Here is a 19,264-nt window from a genome sequence, read left to right as displayed (position 1 = left end):
TCAGCCAGGCTAGTCACCTGACTCAGGAGGTCAGGTAAGATTGTATTCTGGGGCTAGCCCAGGCCATCACCTGTGTTGCCTCAGCCACACTGCTATTGTTAGTTCGCTAGCTGGAGCAGAGTTCGTGTGTCTGTCTATCCATGCTGGGAAGCACGCTCCTCGCTGCTGTCTAGACATAAAGTACAGTAATAGCGGAGATGGAGGAATTACAGAACTCACAGCCATATTTCTGCAGTATGTTTATCTGGACATAAGTTGCATAAAATCCTTTTGCTAATGTAAAGGAGGATGCTATTTTCTGTTGTTATGCAGCCAATGTCAGAATAGGGGGTCAATATTCAAAATGCTGTGAGATGCTTTCCTCCTAGTTCTGACTATCAGATGGGCCTCACAGTCACCCCCATCTCCACACTTTCTTAGCACAAACTGTTTATTTCAGTGGTGACATTTGTCACAGTGACATCCAACCAGCAGCTGTGAGATGTACAGACAATCAGTGAAGGCCAGGCCAGCTGACAGACAGGTCACAGAAAGCTGAGAACAAACAGACCCACCTGTCTCAGACTAAACCCAAGCAGCCCACCCCCAAACTCATTGGACAAACAGGACATTATCTCCCTTGAAAAGATTTGATTTTTACTTGTTACCCAGGGGATTAATCATGTTTCTGCCCCTTGTGATATCAGGCCACCCTACCCAGCAATAGATCAGCTGTGAGGGCACATAGAACAGGTGAGCATGGGCTAGCTTTTGGATTTTGGCTCTGTCCCCCCATGAGGTTGGTCTTGCACACCCTACAGCCTGACCCACCTCTGTCTCCACATACTGAAGCTGCATTGCTGTGCAGCCAGGAGGGAATGGTGTCATCAGCTCACAATGCAATGTTTTCATGTGGGGACACAACTGCAATGGAGGGTGCCAAGGTATATAAAACGGGTCTGGCTCCAAACTCAGACTCACCCGCTGAAGCAGAACGAAACTCATGGGGCAGCTTCAGATCATCCATGCTCCATTAAGTCTGCCTCATTGATGTAGAGTTAATGGAGCCCAGACCCATCAATCCTTCTCAAGGCTTGTCCATACTCCACCTCCACGCACCATGCCATAGTGCTGTCTACACCGGGAGTTCAGTTGGCAGAACTGCCTCACTCAGGGGATTCTGTACTGTAGACCAGGGCTCAATCTATTAGAACTGGTGGTTTTGGGGCTGTGCAATCTGCCCCTCAATCACCCTCAGTTCTCACACTAATTCATGGGAGGGGATCAAATGTCACTTGGCAGCTGCTCACTGCCAAGGCCACACACACAGGCCCAACTCCTTCACATGCACCTGGCCCCGGACAAGGTATTCTCCCCCTCTCTCTCCTCCCCGGAGGCAGGGAGCTGTCTCCGAACTCTCTCTTTTGGCTCCTGTATTGGGAGTTCACCTTTGGTAGGCAGGGCCGGCTTTGGGCCGATTCCCCCAAATCGGGCCCTGCGCCCGCGCCTAAGAGGGCCCCGCACCCTAAAGAAGAGCGCCTAACTTGGGTGCCTTTTTAATTTTTCCTCACCCGACGGCACTCCGGGTCTTCGGAGGCATTTTGGCAGCGGGTCCTTCAGTGCCGCAGTAGACCGGGAGCGAAGACTTGGAGTGCCGCCGGGTGAGTCATCCCTGCCAGGGCCCCATCGAAACTATTCGAATCGGGCCCCGCACTTCCTAAAGCCGGCCCTGTTGGTAGGGATCTCTCTCTTAATCTGGGTGGCAGATAACCTGAGTGACAGAGGGGGTCAACTCTGGATTCCCTGTGCAAACAATACTGTATTTAAAAAGCCATTGGCTGGTAATTTTGTGTGCGTTCCCCTGCTATTATTTTGTGTTCAGATACACAGTCCCCTGCCCAGCTCATTCTTCTTCTTGTTTGTCCTGTGGCAACGCTTAGGAGCTCAGTTATGGACCAGTGACTGTGCTAGATGCTGTACATTCACAGAACAAAGCGTATCTGCCTCAACAACCTTACTGCCCACTCTTCTGCCTGAGCCTGCAGTGGGCAGTCAGAACGCTGTGCCTGTGGCAGCACCTCCACAGCCAAACAATGTTTGTGGTGTGACACATGCAGCATGGTGACATCATTTACATCAGAAGATGAGCTACAAGTGAATAAACCCTGGCTGAAAACACAGATAGCTTCTGTAAGCAGAGGGGGAAATGTGGCAAAAAAAAAAAAAAAACCCAACAAAAACACCCCCAAGTCAGATTTATCACTAGAACTGCATGTTTGCCCCAGCATGGCAGGGGGCAGCCAGACAGCAGTTGGATCCCTTACAAACCTGTCCTGTGGGAGGGATTTTCCTTGCCCTGGTCATGTGCTACATACCTGCGATTTTGCAGGCAACGTGGGAGGTTGGCAGGTTTCAAACCATGAGCATCATCTCTTTGCTCCATTGTGTGTCTTGCCTCTGTCAAGTTTTCTGTACAATGTTTAGCTGCTTTTTTGTGCTTCCTCTGATGCTACAATAAAAGCTGGTTTGAAAGTACTAAAGTAGAGGGGGTATGAGTAAGGAAACAGACCATGGTCTGTGCAAATTGGAGAGGTGATGCAACAGGAAAGGTGAGCGCTCGATACCTCACAGTCATGAAATCGCACTCCAGCTGCCTTGGCTCAATCGCTGCAGCTGCATGCACTGCCTTCAGGATTTACAGCAAGCACCTGTCAGTAGAAGCAGTGGTACCCAGCCATTGCTATGCCTGCTTGTTGCCTAAGGGCAGAGTTCCCCACGCTACTCTGGTCCCCAGCAGGAAGCCATGCTGGACGTATGCAGTGACACTGGCTTAAGTTAAAGAGGGAAAGGGGAAACTGAAGACCATCCAGAAACCACGCCACACATGAATAAACTTGTAATAGTTAGGCTCTTTGGTGGCTGTTGGGAGTTTATTGCTCTCAGAGTCCTGCCACACATGAAGAAAACAACGTAGGGGAAAGCCCTGAGTGTTCTGCAATTCTGCAGCTGTGGCATTTGCTGAGGCTTCAGGCCTTGCTTCAGAACTGTGATCCTGAATCTATGGCCACATACACTGGCCCTTAGCTAAGGCTGCAGAGCAGACTCATTAATCTCTCTCTCTCTAAGTGGTCTCAGTGCCACTGCCAGGGACAGAACACCCCACCCAGGAGGTGTGTGGGTTACATAATGTAAGGGTTGTGAAGCCTTACAAACAAGAACCAAGCATAACCGCTGCACACCATCTTCCAGGCTCCGCGGAGAGCCCAACACATTGGCTCTTAGTGGTGCTACCTGCCTTGTTCATCTCGCTGAAAACTGTTACCTTTTAATATAGTGCTAGTGATGGCAGTTCACTTATTAACAATTGTTTTAACAGTAACATCCAGCTGACGAGACCAATTTGCAGTTCCACCAAGGAGCGTCATAAAGGGGCTTTAAAGGGTCTGGAAATGGGCCCCAGGAAATTCTTAAGGGGACTTCCCGCCTGTGGTACAGCTGCTGGAACTCTCCCCGCAGCCTGGCCCAGGGGGGCTTGTCAGGGGAAGAGGTGTATGGCCAGAGTCCGTAATTCAGAGCTGCCCCCTACCCAGCTGTTAAAACCTTTAGTTTCCCCTGACACCATTTATGACTCACTTATGTGTTTCTGATACAGGAATCTGAGACATACTGGAAAACGTGGGGGCAGCATAAAATAAATTGAATTTAATATAAAAAGTAACATGGGGCTACTGCACTGACTTTATTTTTTACATTCATTGTAAATCTAAATGGAATCGTCACAGAGTCCTCAGCCTGCCGAGCAAGAGTGTGGGAGAAGTTAGGTTCAGTTTGCCACGGAGTACATGGGCCTTGCCTGTAGGAATGGATAAAATGACACATGGTCCAGAGAGGTTAAAAAGTGTGCCCCCCCCCAAAGCAAGCTTTGAGAAGGTCTGTGAGCGGGGGAAGGAAGCGTGCTAACTTGCAGCCCTCTGTACTGTTTCCTGCGGACCTTTGCAGGGATGCAGAATAGCAGGGCACAGATCCTCTCCAATCACTCCCTGTGTTATCTAGTCTGCCCACACCCCACCTCTGCCTGGCCCAGCCTGCTCTGGGGCTCCTGCTGGCCGAGCTAGCTCAGCACCTGCTCACAGGAGTTTCCTGTGGGGGGAATACTGCCTGTGGGGAGGCCTACCTGCTCTGTACCCTTTCACAGCTGCCTAGCTGAGGTAAAAGGGCCACAGGAAAATGATTAACTGGGCCATTGGGGTCAAATTCGGAGCTGATGTAAGTTGGGTACAACTGCAAATCCTCCAGTCGTATCACTGCCACTGACTCCAGGTTTGGATTTGATCCTCCAGGTCTCACTTTACCCTATCTATAAAAATGGGCATTATTATTGATTATCTGTATGGCTGGACCAGAACCCCTTTGTGCTAGGTGCTGTACAAACACAGAGATGGGAGGACAGTTCCCACACCACCTAAGGCTATCATTGCCGACAGATGGGATTTGAAAACCCAGAGCAAAGAAAGGGTGTCTGTTCCCCTTTAAGCCAAAGCAGGCAGGGCTGCAAGGAGATGCATTCCAGGAATGGCTGCTCCCTGCCAGGCTCTGGGTTTTCCTTCCCGTTACACACTAAGGAGGAATGTGCAGAGCCGCTTGCTGCCACCCACTGCTGCCTGGGGGGCTGCAGCTAACTTCAAAATGCCGTGCAAAGAGGCCAGAGGTTTTCATAGCCATCTAAGGTAAGGCTGGCTCCCGCTAGGCCAGCCCACCCCCCTGCAGTAGGGAGCTGGGACGGGGAAAGGTGAAAGCCTGACTGCCTTATATGGACAAACTTGCATACTTGAGGCGATGTGGGAAAGTGACATCATGCAGCTAGATGAGGAGGGAAAAGGGGGACCCGCTGGAGTCCCCTTAAAGAGGCATCAGCCTATTGGTACAAGTTTCACAAGGCTCCTTCTCTCTCCCTCCGAACTGTAATTGTTGGCACTGTGCCAGTCAGTCACACACATTCAGGGACTTAACTCTCCTAATTTACATGGGTGCAGCTCCTGTTGACGGCAATCAGAGTGGCACCTGAGTAACTGAGGGCAGAACTGGGCCCCGGCTTGTACCTGTGGTCTTCCCCACCCCCCCCGCCTTCCCCAGCCAGTTTCCAACTTTAGAGTGGTTTGTGCTTGCTGTTCTAGACAAGGAGTTGAATGCATGGTGAAAGGTATCAGGGGAAAGGTATGAATGGTATGGAAAGATGTAGGGCCAATTCAACTGGCTATTCCAGGCACCTGTGCTATTTAAATAGATAAGAGATACTTCCTCCCCACAAACTGCAAGCAGAACCCACACAATCCTCCCCCTTCTACACCCCATCCCGTCCTTTTCCCCTTTTGGAAAATGAAACCAATCCTTCAATCTCCCCTGCACCCTCCTCTCCTGAAAAATGTGATTCATCTTTCCAACAGCCCCTGGAATAATGAACCTCCCATCCCCTTTACAGAACACAACTAGTTTGGGGTTAAGGGCTCGCACTTTTAGTTGATCAAAACCCTATTCATAGATTCCAGGGCCAGAAAGGACCATTGTGATCATCTGGTCTGACCTCCTGTATAACACAGGCCACAGAACTTCCCCACAATAATGCCCAGAGCAGAGCTTTTTTAGAAGAATGTCCAATCTTGATTTAAAAATTGCCAGTGATGGAGAATCCACCAGGACCCATGGGGAACTGTTCCAATGGTTAATTACTTTCCCTGTTAACAAAATTTACACTTTATTTCCAGTCTGAATTTGCCTAGTTTCAACTTCCAGCCCTTGGCTTATGTTAGACCTTTCTCTGCTAGATCGAAGAGCTCATTATTAAAAAACTGGTTCCTCATGTAGACACTTACAGACTGTAATCAAGTCACCCGTTAACCTTTTCTTTGTTAAGCTAAATAGATTGAGCTCTTTGAGCCTTTCAGTACAAGGAATATTTTCTAATATTTTAGTCATTCTCATGGCTCTTCTCTGAACCCTCTCCAATTAATCAACATCCTTCTTAAATTGTGGCATCATAACTGGACACAGTATGCCAGTTGCAGTCATACCAGTGCCAAATATAGCGATAAAATAACCTCTCTGCTCCTACTCAAGATCCTCCTGTTTATGCATCCCAGGATTACGAGTTCTTTAGCCACAGCATCACACTGGGAGCTGATTATCATGTTCAGCTGATTATCCACCACGACCCCCCAAATCTCATTCAGAGTCCCTGCTTCCCAAGATAGAGTCCCCCATCATGTAAGTACGGCCTATGTTCGTTGTTCCTGGATGTACACATTTACATTCAGCCATATTAAAACACATATTGTTTGCTCGCATCCAGTTTACCGAGTGGTTGAGATCACTCTGGATCAATGACTTGTCTTCTTCAATATTTGCCAGTCCCCCAATTTTTGTGTCATCTACAAACTTTATCACTGATGACTTTATGTTTTCTTCCAGGTCACTCATTAAAATACTAAATAACATAGGGCCAAGAACTGATCACTGTGGGTACGTCTACAGGGGTAGGCAACCTATGGCACGCATGCCAAAGGTGGCACGCAAGCTGATTTTCAGCGGCACTCACACTGCCCAGGTCCTGGCCACCATTCCAGGGGGCTCTGCATTTTAATTTAATTTTCAATGAAGCTTCTTAAACATTTTAAAAGCCTTATTTACTTTATGTACAACAATAGTTTAGTTCTATATTATAGAAAGAGATCTTCTAAAAACGTTTAAAATGCATTACTGGCACGCAAAACCTTAAATTAGAGTGAATAAATGAAGACTCGGCACAGCACTTCTGAAAGGTTGCCGACCCCTGGTCTACACAGAGATAAAAGACCCACAGCTTGGCCATGGCTGGCCCAGGTCAGCTGACTCGGGCTCAAAGGGCTATAAATTCCTGTGTAGACATTCGGTCTCGGGCTGGAGCCAGAGCCGTGGGACCTCCACCCTGTCAGGGTCCCTCCCAGAGTTCAGGCTGTAGCCTGAGCCTGAACAGCAACACAGTGATTTTTCATCCTTGTAGCCAGAGCCCTGCAAGTCCAAGTCAGCTGACCCGGGCCAGCCATGGTTTTTTTTATCCCTGTGTAGACATAGCCAGAGGGACCTCACTGGAAACACACCCGCTTGATGATGATTACCCAATTACATTTGCATATTGAGATCTATCAGTTAATCTGTTTTTAATCTATTTAATGTGTGCCATGTTAATTTTAGGTTTTAGTTTTTTAGCCAAAGTGTTGTGTGGTAAGTACCTTACTGTGAGAAAGTGAGGGAGCTGCCCAGCAGGAGACTTCAAGCCTGGCGCAGGCTTGCTATATGGGCCAACCAGAGATACCTAGCACAGCAAAAAAAACCTTAAGCAGCTGATTCCTTACAAGAGAACTGAAGCAGTTTCAGGGAAAGGCAGCTGATTCTGAGAAGCTAATTGGGGATATACCAATCTCCTAGAACTGGAAGGGACCTTGAAAGGTCATTGAGTCCAGCCTCCTGCCATCAGTAGCAGGACCAATTTTTGCCCCAGATCCCTAAGTGGCCCCCTCAACGATTGAACTCACAACCCTGGGTTTAGCAGACCAATGCTCAAACCAGTGAGCTATCCCAATCAGCTTGGGCAGGGCAGCCACAAGCAGATAAAAGAGACTCTGTGAAGGAACCTTTTTCACTTGCTCAGGCTCTGAGGTGAGAGCCATGCCCTGGGTTTGGCTGTATTTGGTATAGGAGCCACAGGCTAGGACTGACTGCCCATTGAGAGTGAGCTTCCTTGTCCTCCATAGACATGGTCCCTCCAGGCCAAGGCTGGGGCACATTTGCAGGGCCGCATGAGGAAGCTTGGATGGCTGCTGCCCACATTGTATAATGGGGTCTTTGTGCATGTTCATGAATATAGATACGTTGAATGCACTGTTAGAGCTGGCGGGAGGTGCAGGCCTGGAATAGGTACCAAACAGCTCTCGAATGGCAACACTGTTCAATCGCTACAAACCTCACCTGCATGTGAGCCAGTGCTCGAGAGGAAAAGGCTCTGCATCTTGTTACCAATCACTGAAACCACCCAATCCCTCTTCTGGGGATTTCATTTCTTTCCCCCAAGCATCCTTACGGAACTCACCACAGTTGCATGGATCTCTCCTTCCACTTCACCCGTAATATGTCCTCAGAGAATAGGTACCAACCAGCTTCCTCGCCATCTTCTTCCAAATGAGGTTCAGGTGGAGTCCTAATGTGAGCCACGTCTCTGAGTTCTTCCAATAAAACACAAAGATTTACCACCTTGGAGGCTGTAAAAGCCTCTGTTGAATCATCCAATCACTGCCCATTTGCCATCTCCCCATTTCCTAAAGAAAGCTCTGCTGCATTTTAGACTCTAATCTAGAGCTAGCGGGTGGCAGATCTATAACCTGCCCCCCCTCTTTCTACAGATAATGAAATCTCCTCCCCCTCCCAAAGCATGTCTTGTAGGATTCTGCTCTCCACTTGCTCTGCTGTCTTTGTGTTCACACTACAGCAGGAAGCAGGAGAAGGGGGAAGAGATCTGGCCATGAGCAAATATACCTGCTCCTGTGGATGGGGTAGCTTGAAGTGATCCACACACCCAACCCAGAACAAGGAGAGCTCAGTAGGCATCAGGGGGCTGTTATACACAGAGGGGCAGAGTAAGGAGCCTGGCTCGGGGCAGGGGGCTTAAGAAAGTGCAGATCACCCAGTTCTAGAAAGAGAAAATAACCTTGCATGGTCCGTGCATGAACAAACTTGCTTTATTGGCATTAACACACTAAAACTACTAAACTGCGCGAGGTTTATAAACATAGGAACTGCCATATCTCATCAGACTCTTGCTCCATCTAGGGCAATATCCTGCTCCTAACTTGTGAGAACAGCTAATGCTGGCTGCTTCTGAGAAAGGCAGAGCAGCCCCGCTCCGTTGTGCTGTGCCAGATGTCAGGTCCTTCTGACCCATGGCTTCCTTCCTGATTACCACGGTGATCATCTTATCCCCTGAAGTATGAGCTTTGATTACCATCATCACAACAGAGCTAGCTCTAAGTCTGGTGAAATTCACAGATAGTATCCCAGGTAGATTTTCATCACCTGCATATCTGAGGTGTGGAAAGGAAGGGTATCCAATCTGACCTATACATGTTATGGGGTTGATGGTGGGGGAAGATTTAGCAGCTGTGATGGATGTGGCTGGGGTCCTTGTCCCAGGCAGGGAAGTTTTGGCTACTGAGTTTGTGCACTGGGACCGTCTTTTCTGCCCAAACTGCAGAGAGGTCCCGGAAAGGGAAAGATGTGTGGTGAAAGTGGCAAGGTTTTTGATCCTTGCTTTTACTCTTGCAATGGTTGCTCCCTATGCATTGTGGGAATGAGAGAATGGTGGCATGTCCAGTGCAACTCCACTATTTCTTCCAGGGATGGGCTAAGGAGATACTCTTACCATCTGCATCTACACATGTCCACACTCAGCGGAGGTCATTTCTGAAGCCAGGGAGCTGGGGCTCCTCTCTCTCTGCATCCAGTTCAGCCATTTGGTGATGTGGAATTCCAGTGCCTCTTGTGATCAGCTCATCCTCCAGGAAACTGTGATTCTGAGCATGCACCCACATTCCAGAATCATTCTTCAAGTCAGTACAATGTTTCTTTCCAAAGAAAACGGAGAGAGGATGGAGAGGGGCTGCCACAAGGATGATGAACCTCCCAGTAGGATGTGCCATTGGGTCTGTGCACTGTCCTTTTTTCTTATCATTTGTTTCTGCCTTTAACATCTAATCTCTCTAGGCATTTTTCCTGCACTTGTTCCTGTGGGATCTGAGTTCCCTGGTTGGGAATTTTTTACAAACTTTTTTCCATCAGAAAATGCTGATCTGTCAAAACCAAAACTTTTTAAAAAAATGCTAATCTGAATACTGTCAAATACCTGCTATGTGATCGCATTGTTATGACATCACTACTTGCAAGTCTGCAATCTGGTACAGAAGAAAGAGAAATGAGAGGGTTTGGACTTTTTTTTTTTTTTTTTAAAGTCTCCTGTCAGATGGTGTTTCAGGAGGTTCAACCAACACAGGAACTCAGCTGATTCTCAGGCTTTTCAATGGGTGACATTATTTCATAGTAACTTCTCTTTTCCCAGGGCAGCTTCCATATCGAAGAGGAAACCTTGTGGTGTGGGTTTTTTTTTAAATCTTAAATTGACTCTCACATCTGTAAGTTAAGTGACTTCTAGAGGGGGACCCTCATGAGAAAATTTAAGAGGGCTGCTGTTTGTGAAAGCCTAATTGGAAGTATTTTTTATTTGTGAACAGTCCTTTTCTATCCTGAATCGAAACAAATTAAAACATTGCAATTGCCTAACACACTGTGACCTGCATTCTAGAATGCGTGTGACCAACTCAGGGGTGGAGCAAGAAATCATAGAAGATAAGGGTTGGAAGAGACCTCAGGAGGTCATCTGATCCAATCCCCTGCTCAAAGCTCAAATCAACAACTTGCTTTCAGGGAAGCAGTGCTAGTCTTCTCATTGATACACTTCCACCTACAGCCCACAAAGTATATTTTAATCTTCCCATATGTTTCCTTAAGTTCTGTGTGTACTTAGTGCTCTATATTTATTGCTGATTAAAACCCTAGGTGAATATATATGCTAATTGCCAGTGCACAAATTGCCTCCTAGTGAGATTCTAATTCAGCCCTCTTAGCTACAGAGATTGTGCACTGCTGGCTAAGGGCTCTAGTTGGGAATGGTTAAATCATGACCTTATGACACCCTTCTAAGACTGCTTTTTATTCTTTCACTCTCAGCAGATGCTATAGTTAAGGTTGTGAAACACTTTCCATTATTATCCCCCATTTTCACATGCTCATAACTGTTTGAAACATTCTTCATTGGGACTAATTTTCCATGCTTGGTCTCTACTCCAAGTTGTTTGTTTGTTAAAGCTTGAGCTAAATTCCTATTGTCTCAATTCTTGAGTTATGGGGTAGTATGAAAAAATACACAGTTCATACTATAGAAGATCACACATTTTTGCTGTTGTTGCTTTAAACAAGATTCCTGTTTGAATTGTGAAACTTGCACAGGCATACTGCTTACTGAGGACTAGCACCTTGCTTGGTTCAATGTGGAAAATTAAAATTAAAAATTAAAAACGTCTAGGCAATTGACATATTTTGTAGCATGCTCAGAAGGCATCTGCTAATAAATGTGGATAACCTAGTGAATACCCCCTTTGTGACACCATAATGCACACACTCTCTGAGCAGGGGCTTGGTCGGGGATCCAAGAAGCCCCTGGGATAATCTGTGTGGGTCTCATGGAACTACACAGACAAAACCCCTAACCTTTTTCTCTTAAAAGAGCAACAAAAGCAGCCTTAAAGGGACACCATTAACTCAAAGAAATCATACTGGACTGGGACACAAATTGTATGTCTGTCCATACATCTTGTACCTGCTGTTACTTGTCATACCTGAGATCACTATAGCTGAAGATTAGAGAACAAGTCCCCTCCCCTCCACACACACTCTCCCTGGGCTTGGCTACAATTGAGAGTTACAGCGCTGGTGGTGGCTTTACAGCGCTGCAACTCACTCCCCGTCCACACTGGCAAGGCACATACAGCGCTGTATCTCCCTGGCTACAGCGCTGTTTGTACTCCACTTCGACGAGAGGAATAAAGAGTATAGCGCTGGTGCTGCAGTGCTGGGGTGCCAGTGTAAACAGTGATTAATCTTACTACGCTGTAACTAACCTCCGGAACCTTCCCATAATGCTTTTAAAGTAAAGATAACACTTTGTTTTGTTGTGATGCCTCTCTTTGTTTTGTTGTGAACTCGGGGCTCCTGGAGCTGCTTATCTAAAAAACAAACAGCTACTGTCTGCTCGAGCAGAGGCAGGCAGGGGGATCCCTTTGGAATGTTTGCTTGAGAGAAGCAGCACAGCATGGGCGGGTGGAGGGGTCAGTTTCAGAGCAGCTGCTTATCTGGTCTGTGAGGAAAAAAAAAACAAAGAGGACTATTTGCATGTAGTGAATGAGAGAGGGGTGGGGGAAGGGGTCAGAACTTGCAAGGCAGGGAGCTGACACAGTGTCAGCTCCAAAAATCTGCTCTCTGTCTCCCCCACGGTCCCTGTCACACTCCAACCCAATTTTCCCATTGTTTGTGTGGGTCTTTCAAACAGCACATGGGAAGCAAAAAAGGCAAATTCATCTCTACACCAGAACAGGAAGGTAAAATTACATCTCACGTAGGCAAGGGCTTCTGAGGGCTAATTTGGACCCCAGAACAGCCTTGACCAGCTCAGAGGGCTGCCATAACCTACAGACCTGTTGCAGTGGCCTCTATGGGCCACTGTGAGGGAGCAGGTCTCAAGCCGTGCCCCTGCTTGCCTTGCATCACATCCCCTGCAGAGCCGGCTCTGTGCCTGCTGAGGGTCTCTGTTTCCCCAAGGGGAATTCACCAGGGTGGCCACACAGCCCTTTGGCTTAGCTGGTGCAAAGTGGCTGCAGCGGAGGGGTGAATTCCTTCTTCGGTGTTTTGCTGTGAGATCTGCTTTTGCAGCACAGTCACATCCTATCCCTCGGGCACTGCACGGGAGTGACATCTATGTGCATCACAGCCTTTGCATTCAACTCTAATGAAAGCCTTCACTGAGGAAAAACCCAATAATAATGGTAATTTAAAAAGAGCAATTAAAAGAAGAGTCTGGGCCCAATCCAATGCCTGCTGAAGTTAATGGCAAAACCACCACAGACTTTAATAGGAACAAGAGCTGGCCTGCCTTTTATTTGTCCCCATAATAAAGAAACAGCACAGGCACCTTCAACTCCCACTGGAATTATACCAGCACCCTCTCTCACTGCCTGTTTTTCTGAACTGTTCACTTACCTTTTTCATACCTTAGCATTTATATTTATAAAATGAACCCTATTCAATATGTTTCAGGGAGTGCATACAGAATCTATTGCACGCTACATAGATCTATTCTAGAAATCAGTCCGACTTCCCAAATCTTCTTCCCCAGTCTCAGGTAAAAGATGAGCTTTCCAGAGCTGTACAAGGCCTAACAGATTCTGGTTCTGCCAGATCAATGATGGGAGTGAATTAAAAACATGGGCCCTCTGCTGAGAGAGCCCTGCCTCCATCCTTTTAAACCAAGGGATTGTTAGCTGGCCTCAGTTCTGCCATTGCTCCTCTGCCAGGTGGTTTTTGAGAACAGCCCTTAGCAGAGCATGTAAATAATACTCTTATACAGCACCTTTCCTTCCAAAGGATCCTGCAGGGGAGGGAAGGGGATGTTGCAATTCAAGTTTGTTCTGGGGACCTGGCCTCCAAGGGGCATTTTTAGCTTCAGATAAGCCTTTGATGGAATCTCTGATTTAAGGGGAAGCCCGTCTGTCTGTCAGGTGGCTGGGTGGCTGTTCCTCCCATTTCTCCCTCAGTGGGTAAGGTAAATGTTTGCCCTACACTTTCCACCCACATGAATGAGGCTTACCCAGGGCCGCCCAGAGAATTCAGGGGGCCTGGGGCAAAGAAATTTTGGGGACCCCTTCTATAAAAAATTGCAATACTATATTCTCCTGGGGGCTCTTGCGGGACCCACGGCAAATTGCCCCACTCGCTCCCCCCAACGGGCACCCCTGGGAAAAATAAACCTTCTGCATTTCCGCACAAACCCAGTTTTGAGAAAACTTCTTTACAAGGTATCACTGATTCTCAGCATCAGCTAGTGCTAAAAGGCACTAAAGCTCATTAAAAGGGTAGAACAAATATTTTCCATCAAAACTTTTTCTGGATCGAAAACAAGGGGTTTTTAAAAAGCAGACAAAAAATCACAGACAATGTCTGCTTTCCTTCAAAATTTGTTGTGGTTTTTTTAATTGAAAAGCTGAAATTAGTCTGCCAAAACCTGAACATGGTTTGAGGTTTCAGAAGTCTGTGGCCAAATATTTGCTGCTTGCTGTATTTGATTGTTTAAAGAAACAATAAAAAAATTCTGCTTAAAAAAAAATCCAAAACTTTTAACGTGACCAAACGCCTGAGCCCATCCAAGCAGAGATTTTTCCAGGTTTCTGATATTCTGCTGGCTTCCTTCACTCATATCTGTCTCCATAACTTTGGGTTCATTTAGGTTAGAACATAAGAACAGCCATACTGGGTCAAACCAAGGCCATCCTGCCCAGTATCTGGTCTACTGACAATGGCCAATGCCAAGTGCCCCAGAGGGAGTGAACCTATCAGGTAATGATCAAGTGATCTCGCTCCTGCCATCCATCTCCACTCTCTGAGAAACAGAGGCTAGGGACACCATTCCTTACCCATCCTGGCTAACAGCCATTAATGGACTTAATCTCCATGCATTTATCTGTTTCCTAGAGACTGGCTCCATGTAGTCCCTCACAAACTGGAGACGGTTACTGTGGGTTTGTCTTTAGTATAGACTATGTACATACTCCACGAACTGACCATTTGAGCTTGTTCCAGAATCTGGGATGAGGCTATGTTGTCAAAACTGAAATGCTCAAAATAGCACGTGCATGTGAATGGATACAGGGTGCTAAAATTAAATTAATCCAGGGGTTCTCAAACTGGAGGTCAGGACCCCTCAGAGGGTCACGAGGTTATTACTGGGGGGTCGTGAGCTGTCAGCCTCCACCTCAAACCCCACTTTGCCTCCAGCACTTATAATAGTGTTAAATATATAAAAAAGTGTTTTCAGTTTATAAGGATATGGGGAGGTCGCACTCAGAGGTTTGCTATGTGAAAGGACCAGGACAAAAGTTTGAGAACCACTGAATTAACCCCTCTGAAGCCTCAGGGAATGCAGAGGAGGGGGGGGGGGGTTCCCTTCGTACGGTTGGGAAGGAGGTAGGTGGTATAGGATATTGCTCTTCTCAAGTGATTCCTCTCCTAGCGGCTAATTTTAAATGAAGCTACCCTCCCCTGACATGAATCTCCCTATGGCACTGAAATTAAATTCAGACTATAATTTGGCATTTGAGAAGTGGAAGGGATGGCAGCCCTAATGGAAAAGCTCACAGCTTGGCTCTTCTACAAGCCTCAAACTGCTGAATGAGCTTTAGGGTGGGGAAGGCTGGGCCTCCCAAACAGCCTGGCCCTACCCCTATCCAACCCCCACCCACTTCCTGCTCCTGACTGCCCTCCTCAGAATCCCCGACCCATCCTGCTCCTTGTCCCCTCACCATCCCCCAGAGACCCCCACTCCACCCACCTCCACCCTGGGACCCCACCCCTGCTCCCTGTCTGCCCCAACCCCTAGCCACCCCCCCCAGAACGCCCACAATCCACCCCCCCATTCCCTGCCCCCTGACCGCTCCCCCAACCTCTGCCCCCTCCCTGTGCCCTGACTGTCCCTGGGACTTCCTGCCCCTTAGCCAACCCCCCTGGCCCCACCCCAGCCTCTTACCCGCAGCTCCCTCATCACCCGGAGCCTCAGCGCCTTGCTGAACAGCAGCAGTGTGTGTCCGGCGGGGCCTGAGCCCCACCCTGCTCCGAGCCGCGTGGTGAGGGGGCGGGGCGGGGAGCTCCACGCCGAGCGGAGGGAGCTGAGCTCAGCCCGGAGCTCGCAGCCCCACCCCCTCACCACGCGGCTCGGAGCGCGGCGGGGCTCAGGGGCCCTGCCGGAGACACGATGTGGCGCTGTCTGAGGACGCCGCTTGATGTGCTGAGGCTCCAGGAGAGGGGCGGAGGCGGGAGCCTCAGCTGTTCTCTTGGGGGCCCCTGCGGAGTCCGGGGCAAATTGCCCCCTTTGCCCCCGCCTCTGGGCGGCCCTGGGCTTACCATATAGCATCTCTCGCTCTCTGAGGAGCAAGGGCAGGAAAGGCTTGACAAAGGTATTAGCCCCCACGGGGGAGTGCTGGAGACAAAGAGGAGGTATTGCTGCATGGGCTGGTGGGAGGCAGGACCCAACTGATTAGCACACATGGAGTGATCTGCTAGTTAGGAGCTCTGAAGGTAAAACCCTCATTCTTTTATTAACTTTGCTTCAGTTTTCTTGAAAAGCTCAAATCCTGGATTTAAAAAGCAAAAAGGACTTTCAATATGTCCCTAGTTTTGTTTATGTTTAGTATCCATTACGGTTCATGGCATATTTTTTCTGCAAGCAAAGAGGAAAGCTTGTTAACCTTTTAAAGTGCATTTATGGTCAGAAAAGTGCCTGTGTTCAAATGGCACCTTTGCTCCCTGTGTGAATATGACTGCTATCTGCTGTCTGTAATGGCTGGGGTAAGTTTTAACTATATTTTAATCACACTAGTGCTGCCAAGCCACTGCAGATGGGTTCTATTTTGTTTCCTGCATCAACAACATAATTGCTAAATAAGTTCCAGTTACAGGCCCAAATTCTGCCCTCACTAGGTCTGAGTTAACTGAACTCAGTATTTGCCCTAGAGCACTTCTGGAAATGTTGTTAGTGGTACAGTTCAGTAGTGGGGAGCTCTTCCCTCTATGTAGGTTGCCAGGTGTCTGGTTTTTGATCGGTACACACTGGAGTATTAAAAGTCTGGTTGGTGCAGGGCTGGCAGGCTCCCTGCCTGGCTCTGTGCAGCTCCCTGAAAGTGGGTGGCATATCCCTGTGACCCCCTAAGCGGAGGGATGGCTGGGGGGCTCCACACGCTGCCCTGGGGCCCTGAGTGCTGCCTCCACAGCTCCGGGAGCTCCCATCCTGCACTCCGAACTCCTCATCCCCGGCCCTACCCCAGAGCCTGCACCCCCAGCCAGAGCCCTGATGCCCCTGCACCCCAATCCCCTGCCCAGAGCCCCCTCCTGCATCCCTCATCCCTGGCCCCACCCCAGAACCCTCACCCCCTCCTGCACCCCAACCCGCTGCCCCAGCCTGGTGAAAATGAGCAAGCAACAGAGGGAAGGGGGATGGAGTGAGTGGGGTGGGACATGGCCTCAGGAAAGGGGCAGGACAAGGGTGTTTGATTAAAAAGTTGTCGACCCTACCTCTAGGTCAGTACTGAATCATACCACAGCCTGGTGTTCAGGGACTCTTTACCATCTTGCAGGTGAAATGTGTACAACAAAAGTCCTGGCCCCTTGTCGGCACCATTGAGGTTCCCATGAAAATTTTTAACAGTGTAGGGAGCTTAGCCCCAGTGCCATGGCCTAATTCAGACTCACAGAATTGTCTTTCTAACTTCCTTCCGTAGTGTCTATGGGAAGCTGAATGCTTCACTTGCTTCCCTAAACGTATGCAGTGTTGTTGTGCAGGGAGCTACTAGAGGTGGCTGAACTTCACTGATAACAGAAGTGATTGCAGCACATGCAGTTAGTACAGGACTTTGGCCTTTGGAGTTTATTGTGGGTCACCCACCTGGGGAGATATGCCTGGGAAAGATTCTTTCAGATTTCTCACTTCCTTTAAGCAGGGGAAGGGAGGAAGTTGTAATCCTGCAGCAATGTTCCTCATCAATTTTATCCTTTCCTCCAAAAATTTCAGACCCAGCTGTCACTGAAACAAGCTGAAAATCAAATCAAAACACTGAATGGCCTTGGGGTCAAGGTAATTTGCAAACAGTCATCAGGTTTTGTTCTCAGAGGGCCTAATCTTTAGAAAGAATGACTGGTGCTATGATTAAAAGTATTAGACTAGGAGTCAGGAGACCATTTTATTGAACCCATTGTCTTAAATTCAGTTTAAATGGTGTTTAGTAAAACAATATCTAATAGCTTAATATCTATAATACCTGTCATTCTGAAGGATCCCAAATTACTATATATATATATAGTGGCAGAGTTCTGACCTTGCTCCTGTGGGTCCTGCGCTTCTAGGTAGTTTATGCTTAGCCTCAGTGGGTCACTGTGACCCTCCACATAGCCCTTCTCTCTCTAAGGCCAGGGTTACAGTCTACTGAGCCCTTTTCATCATAGGCCTGCAAGGAGGTTGGTGAGAGAACTCCCACAGTTTCTGTTCAGCCTCCTGTCCTGACAGGGACCTGACTTCCCCTTCCAGGAGATGTTCCTGTAGTGGGCGGTTGGGAGGAACCCGGGCTCACCACCTACTCCGGGTTCCAGCCCAGGGACCCTAATGGTAGCAGTTGTTGGTAGCCAACCTTTCACTGCTAGAGTTGCTACATTTCCCTGGGCCACTTCCCCACAGCTCTCCTGCTTCTCCCTTCTTCACCCTTACCTTAGGGCTCCTTTAACCATGTTTTAGGGTGTCTTCAGTAACCAGCCCTTCAGCCACACTTCCTCTCCTCTGGCTCCCTGACCCCCTGCCTGACTGGAGTGAGCCCTTTTGATAGTATCAGCAGGGCCTCAATTAGAGTCAAGTGGTCTCATTAACTGAATGGCCTCACCTGACTCTTTACAGCTTAATTAGAGTCAGGTGTTCTCATTAGCCTGGAGCAGCCCCTGCTCTGGTCAGTCAGGGAACAGAAAACTGTTAATCCAGTGGCCAGTATATCTGCCTTCTGCTATTCTGCTGTACCCAACTGGCCTGGGTCTATCACAATATATACACAGGAATCTCTGCACCCTACATTGCAATGAGCTCACTTGTGGGCTGGAACATGGCCACGGTTTAAAAGTGCCCAGCAACGCTACCTAACAGGCTAACACAGAAAGTGAAGAAGACGGAGTCTAGTTGAAAACTGCAGGAAGAATTTAGAGAGGAAGAATGTAATTACCAAATTTGCAATAAAGTTCCCCCTCCAAAGATTGTAAGAGAGTACTTGTCCCAGGTAATCTGTTATTAGAGATGACGGGTTGTTATATGTGGAATTGCAAGCTATCGTTCTAAGAGTGGGGGGATTTCTGGGTCCCACTTGCAGGCTACAGCGCTCTGTAGCAAAACATGCAGCAGTCAGCCAGTCTGAAATGAACCAGCTTAATGCAATGTGAGGTGATTTGTGCCTCACTCCATTAGGGAGCATCCTGTTTTGTCTCTCTCTGTTTTTGGGATTTTATGTTTTTATCATTCTGAATTCTAAGAAATAAAGAAGTTCTAAGTTCCAAACTTCCTGCAAGAATATTTGTATTTTTGATCTAATTACTGTGAATATACTAAGAACATAACATTATAGGAAAGCCCAGCAAGGTTCTGGCCATGAGAGGGGCTGCAACTCCCATTGACTTACAGATTCCTACTGACTTGAGAGTTGTGGGTGCTCAGCATGTCTTTATATTACAATAGCTCATAAAGGCCCCAATCAAAATCAGGCCCCCCTGGTGCTAGGTGCTGTATAAACACAGCACAAGACGGTTCCTGCATCAAAGAGCTTACAATCTATATAGATAAAACAAAGGCAGCATT

At 47.9% G+C, this 19,264-nt stretch overlaps 1 long non-coding RNA gene across 1 annotated transcript; it reads right to left on the bottom strand.

Annotated features, from left to right (window-relative positions):
- Nucleotides 1-3,765: 3,765 nt before the first annotated feature.
- On the bottom strand, nucleotides 3,766-18,198 carry LOC120404943. The gene is made up of 4 exons (XR_005598272.1): nucleotides 18,140-18,198; nucleotides 17,324-17,471; nucleotides 8,102-8,234; nucleotides 3,766-3,832 (listed from the first exon to the last, which is right to left on the bottom strand). It is a non-coding gene; the product is annotated as an uncharacterized LOC120404943 (long non-coding RNA).
- Between the last annotated feature and the right edge of the window lie 1,066 nt (nucleotides 18,199-19,264).

This window comes from Mauremys reevesii, linkage group 4 (genome assembly GCF_016161935.1).
Source record: "Mauremys reevesii isolate NIE-2019 linkage group 4, ASM1616193v1, whole genome shotgun sequence".
In the NCBI taxonomy this organism is placed as follows: domain Eukaryota; kingdom Metazoa; phylum Chordata; order Testudines; family Geoemydidae; genus Mauremys; species Mauremys reevesii.
Note: the sequence above shows the minus strand (reverse complement) of the source record. Positions and strands in the feature narration are given on the sequence as shown.